We start from the raw sequence: 12,096 nt of genomic DNA, 5'->3' as shown, positions 1-12,096 counted from the left end.
GATGTGCATATTACACACAGCTGTGGCTTCATCATCACTGTCAAGGCCTGTTGGTAAGATATTCTTTGGTGATACAATGGGGAATTAAGATGCAATGATGGAATAGTAGTATATACACATTCTTGGAAGGTTTTTGGCCTGAATATCTGACTGGAAATGTTAACAGACTCAGTTTGCATGTTTTTTTTTTACCCTGTATTATCTAATGATTATGGATTCAGTAGCTTGGATGATAATGTGGTTTTTTCCTACACCTGGTTTTATTTGTCGTTGAGAGATTTCCATACATTTGGTTTAGTATTAATGTATTATAGCCTCTCCCTCTATGAATTATGTGCGTTTACTTGATGGGGCGTAAAACTTTAAACTTGTTACAAGCATCATGATTTTGCAGTATGTTTAACAAGATGTACTTACAATTTGGTCTTGCCTTTTTATGTACATGGTAAAGATGTATAGATAACTTGTTTTGTTGATTCATTGTTGGAGCGTCAGTAATCAACATCTTCTTCTTGTTGTATATGTGTGCCATTTTTTGTTTTTGGTTTTTTTGGTTTTGTCGATCTGAAATTTGAGTTGTTAAAGAATACGATGTCATAATTCGTAAATTTGTAGGGTCATTTGCTAGCATTGTTGATAATTTTAGTTGTAGTTCTGTTACTGAAATTGAAATGCACATTAAGTGATTGGTTTTTGTAAACGAAGTTTAGGGTTTACGGTTTGGATGTAGGTTGGTTTCTGTATAAGGCTTGTCAATGTGTTATTTAATTACATATGTTCTGCAGGTTGGACGGGGAACATGTTGTATTGGGTAAGGTCATTCAAGGCATGGACACTGTGTATGCATTATGCAATTGAAGGCAGAGCTGGAACATACAGCGGAAAACCAAGAAGAAAGGTCCCAATTGCTAACTCAGGAGAGAAACCCAAGAGCAAGTGGGATGAGGAAAGATGAGCCTCCTTTGGACAGTTTTAGATAATTGATTCACCTTTTTTTTCTCATTGTATTATGTTCATGAAATTTAATAAAATCTTGACTAAGATCCAACAGTCATAGGTGCCTCTTGGAAATACTTTATTTGGCCTTTTGTATCCAATAACTGTTCTTATTATATGCAATGAGCTTGACTAAGCTTAGTTATTGTGTTTCTTCTCTGGTTGCACTTGTTTTCGGTGGTGATGTTGAGGGGAGTTTGCTGGAAGTTTGGTGGTGTGGCGCTGGGGCTTTTTCTGCAGATTTTTGTTGCTTCAGTGTTGCATTTGTGCTGGAAAATTAAAAAATTCCATGAAAAATGCAGTTTATGCAGTTTTTTTTCCCTTCTCTGTTGTTTCATCAAGATTGGAAAACTGCATGAAAAATGCAGTTCATGTAGTTTAGTGGAACAAAAGATATGATGTTCATCCAATTATGTCATGGACAATTACAAATGGTTAACTTTTTTGTCATTACAATGAAAATGAAAAATACATCCAACAGGGCATTTCCATTAAATAGTAGAAGGAGAATGTTGCATATAAAGAAAATATATTTAATTAAATTATACAGAACTTGTACAGAACATGTGTCTTAACTATGTTTTTGAATGAGTTGGGTTATGAAAACTTGTACACAAGCGACATTACAACATGAAGAGTGTGAAGTGATGAACTGGCTGTTTTAAAAAAATTAATTTTTAAAACCAATTTTATCCAAATTGCAATTGCTCTTGCTTGCATCCTCCTACCAAGTACCGACAGCGACCTCCAATGGTTTCGCATGCTGAATATCTACAACATGGGGAGAAAATAATAATTAATGAACCAATTTAATTATGTTATATGGTTTGCTGGTGGACCTTACCATTCAGGTTAATCATGAAAATAAAATATAAAAGAAATTTGAAAGAGGCAATGAAGGAAAGGGAAAGTCACCTTGTTACTGCAATGGTGCCATGACTAAGTTCTTTAGTTTGTTCTCTTCTGATCAGATTAAACACTCAGAGCCTGCAGCCACGCCCCAAATATCAACCAAAAAATGTGAAAGAAAGACATATTAACACCATTAACAAAGTTCCCAGTTCAAGATAAAAATATCAAGCCAAATATAGAGACGATACCTTGTTCTTAGTGGTTATCCAGCAATAAGTTCCCTTATTATGCAAAGACTTTAGTCTTACTATATTTTGGATGCCTAAGAACACAAAAGAACATTTAACATATAATTAACAGTTAACTAGCACATATTTACAATGACATATGCAACTAAGCACAAACGAAATATCATTAGAAATACTCTCCAAATACTACATTTTTATACAAAGATGGGATTATTTTGGGCACTAAAGTTTGATGAAGCTTAATTTTCATATTCCATACCCAAAACCATTGAATCATAAATTACTTTTCTTCTGATCAGAAAAACATTCAAACTTTCTTATGTTCTAAAAGTTCCCCAGCATCAAAATAAAGTTATGCAAGTAAAACACTACAGAATCAGCTTCAAAATCAAATATATAACAGTTGAAACAATGGCTCCGTTTGGTTCACAATTTTGTGTTTTTGGGAAAAGTTTTTTGAAAAAAGTTAAAAAAAGAGTTGAATTGGGCGGGTATTACGATGTATGATTTACAAATTGATAAAATACCCCCTATGTTTGTTTTTTTACAAAACACCCCTTATAATAAAACATTAAAAGTTAACAAAAACACCCCCAATCCACCCTCAAATACAGACAGCCGGCCACCACCGCCGGAGGGTGGTCGGAGTCGCCGTAACAAAAACATTAAAAATATTTAGGGGTATTTAATTGAATTAACAAATTTCGGGGGTTTAAAAAATGTTGAATAAAGTTGAATAATATTGTGAGTTTTTTGGTATTTTACTGTTTAACTTTTTTGGGAATACTAAAAGTAGTATTCCCAAAATTCAACCAAACGAAGCCAATACTTTTTAAAGTTCCCAAGATAAAAAATACCTTGGCTTCGTTTGGTTGGATTTTGGGAATACTACTTTTAGTATTCCCAAAAAAGTTAAACAGTACAATACCCAAAAACTCATAATATTATTCAACTTTATTCAACTTTTTTTAAACCTCCTAAATTTATTAATTTAATTAAATACCCCTAAATATTTTTAATGTTTTTGTTACAGAGACTCCGACCACCCTCCGACGGTGGTGGTCGGCTGTCCGTATTTGAGGGTGGGTTTGAGGTGTTTTTGTTAACTTTTAATGTTTTATTATAGGGGGTGTTTTGTAAAAAAATAAACATTGAGGATATTTTATTAATTTGTAAATCTTACATCGTAATACCCGTCCAATTCAACTTTTTTTTAATTTTTTTCAAAAAACTTTTCCCAAAAACCCAAAATTTTGAACCAAACAAAGCCCTTATATTTAGTGTCAATTATTTTTAGAGTTAACAATTGAGTGATCCGTTTTCGAATAATCTGCATCAAAAAAACAAACACAAATTTAACATGGAACGCATACACAATCAAACACTTGCTTCAGTGAAAATGAAGAGAGAAATCTAAAGATTACCAGATTCATGGTCTCGTGGGATCAAAATAAATACTCCCAAAATGACAGCTAAAATTAGTGCTCCTCAACTGAAACCAAATCTCAAATCCGCTACTTCCTCTGTTTCAACATATTCAAAATATAAAAACAAATTAAAAAATTAAAAAAAAATTAAATGGAGCTGATTTCAATTATTTGTACATCACTTTTACTTTACTTTCTTTGCCCTTTCCTTTATGTCAACATTTTAAATAAAAGAATTGAAAAACATTTAAATCACTGTTTCCGAAGAGCAAAACAAAAGGATAAACAACTTCAGCTTTAAAAGTAATAACCTACCAGTGACTCTTAACCGCCAGATAATAGAGTTAGATGGTAGCAAACTGGTGCGGCTGTGGTGGTCGCCGTGGGGACGGGCTGAGGTTGGAGATTGTGGTGGCTTGGGTTTCAAAAATTGAAAGGAAATTGTGGAAGAATTTTAGGGTTTCTGTTTTAGAATAAACTGAAATTGATTTGGGATGTGGGTTTTAGCGCAAATGGGAAATTTGAAATTTAGGAGTTCGCAATTTTTTTTTTTTTTTGGGGGTAAAAGCGTAGGGATAAGTGACGTGGTAATTGGGTGAGGTGGCAGATAAGATGGTATTATCATGTCATCTGTCACGTCATAGTATAAGAGAATGATATAAAAAAATGGTGTAACAGATATATGAGGGGCTTTGAGAGGCCTTACTTAAATTTTATGGCTTAAATATGGTTTTTTATTTTCCTAAGGTAAATTTAGTACTAAATATACAATTCGATTATTAGTTATGTAATGATCTATAATTAATTAATTTATGAAAGTCTCTCTTAGTAAAGTCAACAGAGGTGAGCATGGGTAGCGGATAGAATCAGAATCGAATTAGAATTGGAACCGATACTATGCAGATTTGGTTTCGGTTCCTATATGTACAGAACTGGAACCGAAACCTGGGATGAGAACCGGAAATGGGTACCCAATATAGAACCTGCTTAGAACCGAGGGCGAGTACCCGGAATGGAATTTGTCTTGGAACTGAGGTCGGATATCCAGTATAGAACTTGTATTAGAATCGGGATTGAAAGAAATATATGTAAAGAATGTGGGGTCTATATAATTTTACATATTAAAAAAAATTAAAATGGGATTGACAGGTGTTTTAATGTTATATAAAGAATATATATATATTAAAAAAAAAATTCCTATTTGTGCATTTAGTTTTGAACATGGTGAAAATTGGGACAAATAGCCTTTGTTTCGCACTTTCTTACTTGAATATTAATGTAACCTCAAGAAGTCTGAATAGCTTGTTTCTGCATTTTTTATTATGTTATCATGGAAAGTGTAAGGAGAAGTAACAATGGGTTGTTGCTCAGAAAGATTAAACAGTGATAATACATAATATTTTGATGTGTTGCTCATGCAAAATCATGGTTCTTCAATGCTGGTGAACTTGGTTTTGATTAAATTACAAACAAGACTGTTATTATATCTTTTCTAGATCTGCAAAATATCCTTAAATTATGGTTATACACTGTGAAGCTATCTTTTGTCATATACATTTTCAACATTGTCTTGATTTTCTTTTTGAATTATTGCATGTGAAGTTACTTTGGGATGTTGACTTAATCTCAAACTGCTACTATGTTTAATTTAATGGTATTTATATATAAATCAGAAAGTCTTAACTTCTAACTTTAGCAAGCATGAGACTTTTTTCAATTCATGTACCTTTATTTATTTTTTTGTTAAAACAAATAATTCTAGTAATATGTATCTTTTTACATTTCTAAGATGAATCTGATTGTTTAAGACTTAATATATATGGTTTGAATATAAATATCTTGTTTATGGTGAATAAGAGATGGAGAACAATGTACATCCATATACAGTACTTGATTCATTCATGATGCAACTTCCCCAATAAAAAATTGTTGATTTTTCTTTTACCCTTTTGTTGCCTTTTAAATGATTGTTCTATATTTAATTTTCCTTATAATTGATTTTGGTGCTTGGTTTTCAAGCTGGTCACTGGAAGGTGTATGGAAGTAATAGGAAGAGACCATTTTACGTATGGTATTTTTGAATTAAAATGATGTGGAATGGGAGGCTTATAGTTTTAGTTCGTCTAAATTATGCATTTTTGTATTATCCCGTGTAATTGTTTTAAATTCTTTCGTCATTATGGGGGATTACACAGCAACGAGCCCCTTTGTTGGGACTAGCTGTATTTATGCATGTTGGAAGTTTATTTTCAGGTTTTAAATTAGTACATTTTGTTAAAAAAAAAAAATAGATCACTTGTCCAACCTTTCACTTATTTCTGTTTTGAATGCATTCTTGTATCATGTTCTGTTTCTGTAAATTTGTTAACCCAAGCTATTATATTTTTGTTAAAAATTCGATGCAAGGATCTTGAGTTTCTAAACTAGAACTGGAACTTGTCCAGGTCTGGTTTTGGTTCCTACATGTGTAGGAATCGAAACCTGGCATGAGAACCGAAAGCGGGTACCTGGTATGGAACCTGCTTAGAATAGAGGGCGGGTACCCGGAATGGACCCTACCTTGCTACCGAGGTCTAGTACCCGGTATGGAACCTGTATTGGAACCGGGATTAAAATAAAATATCTGTAAAGAATTGGAGGTCTATCGTAATTAATTATATATATATTACATACAAAAAATTTTAATATATTATAATTTAAAATTTTGAATAATTAAGTGTATTTTTTTTTTAAATTAGGAGCTAATTAAAAGTGTTTTAATGTTATTAAAAGAATTATTTTGTAAATTAAATAGTATATTTGACTGAATAATATTTAGTTATTTACTTCAATTATCAAGTTTCAAGTATATTTATAGTAAATTAGTAATTAATTAATTACATATGATAAATTGATAAACATTAGTACATTACTAGTTAAATTATTACTTAATTAATTATAAGTTTACAACATTATATTATAAACATTAGTAATTTACTACATTAATACATTACTTAATTAAATTATTGTAAATTTAATTAATTATAACATTATATTATAAACATTAATAATTCATTACATTAGTATATTATTTAATTAAATGATTAGAAATTTAATTAATTATGATATTACATTATTGATTTATATAATGATTACTTAATTAAGTGTATAACATTACATTATAATTAAATGATTACTTAATTAATTATAACATTAGTAATTTACTATATTAATTTTATGTAAATTGTGATGAATTGATTGAATTCAAGTGTTGCCTAGAGATTAAAGGATCTATGAGTCACATTGGACATAAATGAATGAGTAATCAAAAGTTGAAAACTACTAAATGCAGGTTTTCTTAATTCATTAAGGGTGTATTTATAAACATTTAAAGTATTTTTTGTTATTTTTTAAACTAATAGGAGGGTAATTGAATTTTTATAGGGTACCCAAGTAAGGAACTGGAACTTGCCTTTCAAGTTCTGGTTTTAGGAATTTAAGAACCGAAACCGACTACAAACCGATAGGTTCCAGTTCCAATTCCTGTTCTGCCAAAAATTACAGAGTACCCAAAACCGCTCACCCCTATTAGAGACTATTTATCATGTTTCAAGCAGGCCACAAGAGTGTGAATGGTCAACGACCAACCATATATCAATCTACACATTGCAACCATAGGAAGTTACACAATTGTGCATTATTTGATAATGAACTTATACCACAATGATCTCTAATAACTGGTTATTATTTACACAAATTATCGATTTACACAAGTTTTTTTTTAAATGTGCTGACATCATCATGCTATGTAATGACGTCACTGGTTCAACAGGCGATTGGACCGGTTGAACCGTGACCCAGGCAGCAGAATGGGTTGCCCTTTGGTCCGGGTTTTAAAACAGTGCTTGTACCATGTTCTGTTTTCTATAAATTTGTTAACCTAAGCTATTATAGTTTTGTTAAAAATTCGAGGCAAGGATCTTGAGTTTCTGAACTAGAACCGGAACTTGTCCAGGTCTGGTTCTGGTTCCTACATATGTAGGAATCGAAACCGGGGATGAGAACCAAAAGCGGGTACCCGGTATGGAACCTGCTTGGAACCGAGGGCGGGTACTCGGAATGGAACCTACCGTGCAACCGAGGTCTAGTACCCGATATGGAACCTGTATTGGAACTGAGATTAAAATGAAATATCTGTAAAGAATTGGAGGTCTATCGTAATTAATTATATATATATATATTTTACATACAAAAAACTTAATATATTATAATATTAAAATTTTGAATAATTAAGTGTATAATTGAAATTAGGATCTAATTAAAAGTGTTTTAATATTATTAAAATAATTATTTTTGAATTAAATAGTATATTTGACTGAATAATATTTAGTTATTTACTTCAATTGTCAAGTTCCAAGTATATTTATAGTAAATTAATAATTAATTAATTGTATATGATAAATCAATAAACATTAGTACATTACTAGTTAAATTATTACTTAATTAATTATAAGTTTACAACATTATATTATAAACATTAGTACATTATTAGTTAAATTATTACTTAATTAATTATAAACATTAGTAATATATTACATTAATACATTACTTAATTAAATGATTATAAATTTAATTAATTATGACATTATATTATAGTTAAATAATTATTTAATTAATTATAACATTATATTATAAACATTAATAATTCATTACATTAGTATATTATTTAATTAAATGATTAGAAATTTAATTAATTATGACATTGCATTATAGATTTATATAACGATTACTTAATTAAGTGTATAACATTACATTATAATTAAATGATTACTAAATTTATTATAACGTTAGTAACTTACTATATTAATTTTATGTGAATTGTGATGAATTGATTGAATTCAAGTGTTGCCTAGAGATTAAATGATCTATGAGTCACATTGGACACAAATGAATGAGTAATCAAAAGTTGAAAACTACTAAATGCAGGTTTTCTTAATTTGTTAAGGGTGTATTTGTAAATATTTAAAGTATTTTTTATTATTTTTTAAATTAATAGGGGGTAATTGAATTTTTACAGGGTATCCAGGTAAGGAATTGGAACCTGCATTTCAGGTTCTGGTTTTAGGAATTTAAGAACCAGAACCGACAGGTTCCAGTTCCAGTTCCAATTCTTATTCCCTCAAAAATTACAGAGTACCTGAAACTGCTCACCCCTGTTAGAGACTATTTATCATGTTTCAGGCAAGCCACAAGAGCGTGAATGGTCAACGACCAACTATATATCAATCTACACATTGACAACCATAGGAAGTTACACAATTGTGCATTATTTGATAATGAACTTATACCACAATGACAAATCATTGTCTTCTTGTTCAATACGTCAACAATGTGGAGTAATAACATTGATGGCCATGAATTCCAAAACAATAACCTAAGTTTTAATATCTTAATTTAATAACACTATTTAATCATAGATAATTATTTTAAAACAGTAAGCTATAAGGGTAAAATATAAAATTTTAAACAAGGGCAAATTAGTCATTTAACCCATTCCGATTTCCGATTACTCTTAAAAGGAGCAAAAACTGAATGTGATGTTGAGAAGCCTTTGGCTAGGACAAGACTTGTGACATTGTTGTTCAGTACATTACATGATAATATCAATGTTGCCATCCAATAAATTCATTATAGAAAAAACTATTTAATTGAGTTTATATAATACAACACAATGTAAATTTCCCAACTCCAAAGGATAATTGTTTGTGATGTGGCACAACCTCTATACAAATTCAATTATTGCAAATCTGATATGTAGATTCTAGAAAACAATATTTTTTACCAACGTATACTTGAGAATTATTTGTTAGCAAAAACTTAAGACTATGATGGCTTAGAAAGGACAATATCCTCTTGAGCCAAGAACTTTTCCACCACTATGATAGGAAGTCGACCAAAAGGGTTAGATGTGCAATGAAGGTAAACCTTATGAAAGCTTATGATTCTGTAAGATGGGATTTTGTTATTACAGCTCTAGAGCTTCTCAGGTTTCCTTTGAAGTTTATTAGGTGGGTAGAGGAGTGCATCAAAACTCCTAAATACTCCATAGCCATTAATGGGGAATTAACCGGATTCTTTAGCGGTTCTAGAAGGCTTAGGCATAGACTTGAAGAAATTTTGGATCGCTTTAACAACATCATGACCTACAATATCCCAAGCTTTTTTAAAGAAAAAAGCTTCATAACCATCTGGCCCTGGTGCTTTGTCTTTACTCATTCCAAACATGGTCTCTTGAATCTCTTCTTTGGAAACCTCACTAATCATGGAGTTGGCCTCCTCTTCCAAAATAACAGGGGTGATAAGTTCTTCCACGCTCTCACATTTATCTTCGAAAAGATTTGAGTAGAAAGACACAAACTCCTCTTTGATTCTATCTTGATCACTAGTAACTGAATCTTCCCCAATTTCCAAGGACACAATCTTATTTCTATTTCTCCATCCAGCAATCAATTTAAAGAAGTAAGAAGTGTTAGGCATCCCCTTCCCGTAACCATTTAACCCTAGACTTTTGCTTGGCTAATGATTCTTCGGCTTTTGAAAGCTTGACCATCTTTTCCACCTTAAATTTCTTCTCTTGTTAAAAAGCACCATCAAGCGGATCCACAACAAGCCTTTCTTGGACTTGGGCTCGATCATCTCTAGCAGATTTCACTCTTTTCGAAATGCTCTAGAACTCCTTTCTATTTAGTCTTTTAAGCTCAACCTTCAACGCTTTTAGGTTAGAGACCAGCCTGTACATGGGGTTACCCTCCACCTCCAAACTCCACACTCTCTCCACCATATGTAAAAATCCTCATGCTCCACCCAAAAGTTGAAAAACTTGAAATGGGATTTCTTACCTTGAAAGTTTAGCCCACTATCAACCACCATTAGGCAATGGTCCGATATGCTCGGAGTAAGGAAGGATGCAAAAGAGTTGGGAAACCTGCTGCTCCAATGCTCATTACACATCACCCGATCAAGTTTACACCAAATCCTCTTATTGAGCTCTCCTCTGTTATTCCAATTGAAGAATGACCCAATGACATTAAGATCATCAATATTAGCTTCCTTACACATGTCATTAAACTCTTCACATTGTGAATTCCATTGATTAGAACCTCCCTTCTTTTTCCCCACAAATCTAACCGCATTAAAGTCACCCATAATAACCTATGACTCATGGTGGCTAACATTGGCATGGTGAATAAGCTCCTTCCATAGCTCTTTCATTTCCCCCACACTATTCATCCCATAGACAATAGAACAAAAGAGCATGTAATTATCTTTCAAAATTCTAACCTTACAAAGAATTGCTTGAGCTGAAGTTTGGATAACCTGCACATGCAAAATATCTCCATCCCAACCCACCCAAATTCTCCCCCTTTCACAAAAACAATAGTTCTTAACCATAGCCCAATTGCGGAACACCATTTTCCTAACAACATCCATATTATTCTCCTTAACCCTAGTCTCCAAAACAGCACATAAACTTAAATTATTGCTACTAATAAGATTCCTTGCCTCTTTTTGTTTAATGGGGGAATTAAGCTCCCTAACATTCCACGCGGCAACTTTAATCATGGCTATGAGGTAGCTTCGGTGGAGTTCTCGCCTTCTTCGCTAGTTTCTTCCTTTTATTCTTAGAAAGACTTCATTTTTCCTTCTCCAATTTTTCATTTTCATCCACGCGAACCAGGTTCCCAAACGGTTGACAAATTGGAGAGTTAGTTCCCATGTCACTGTCCTCAAACGTATTCAAGAAAACAAACTTGGTAGTTGGAGTTCTCTGCTCTCTATCCTCATTGGCATTCGCAGCTTCCTCCCCTAAAACCGCTCTACCACACTCTGTTTCACTTTCCAGCCCTTCCTCAATACCATTCCCGCTCTTCCTCTCCTTCCTATCGGCAACATCTCTCTTTTCCTCACCCTCTTCGGATAGCACCACAAATTGGTTCACACTCTTACAAGGTTTAGGGGCCTCACCTTCCTTCTTTCCCTCTACCCTTTGCTGACTTATTTCTCGAGAGACACTCATATTCTTCTTATTAGCAACTTGTCTCCATTCTTGCACATGAAAAGAAGTCGGCTTTTTGGATAACAATGGTCCGGTTTCCTTAGGAGCCCAATGACAGTTTCTTTGGACATGCCCAAACGTTTTGCACCAAGCACAGGTAAATGGCTTCCATGCATACTCCACCTTAACTAATGCAATCTCACCACTCGGCATCTCTAGCTCAAATTCCTCCTTAAACTCTGCCGAAAAATCCATATCAACGCACACTTTAGCAAATTCAAGCCTTTCACCCGATTCGGTAATATTGTCCATATAAAGAGGGGTGCCTATTACACTTAGACCTGGCAAAACGGGTGGGTAGGCCGGGTACAGTCCGGGTCAAACGGGTACAGGTCCTTATACGGGTCGAGATATATGGGTCCAAAATGTTAGACCCGTGCCCTACCCTATACGGGTACGGGTGGACCCATTTTTTCTCTCTCCAAATTTTAGTTTTTTTTACCCCTAATAGTTTTCAATTATGACAGTTACACCCCCA

Source organism: Pistacia vera, unplaced genomic scaffold (assembly GCF_008641045.1).
Source record: "Pistacia vera cultivar Batoury unplaced genomic scaffold, PisVer_v2 Contig184, whole genome shotgun sequence".
Taxonomy (NCBI): domain Eukaryota; kingdom Viridiplantae; phylum Streptophyta; class Magnoliopsida; order Sapindales; family Anacardiaceae; genus Pistacia; species Pistacia vera.
This window is presented reverse-complemented; position numbering follows the sequence as displayed.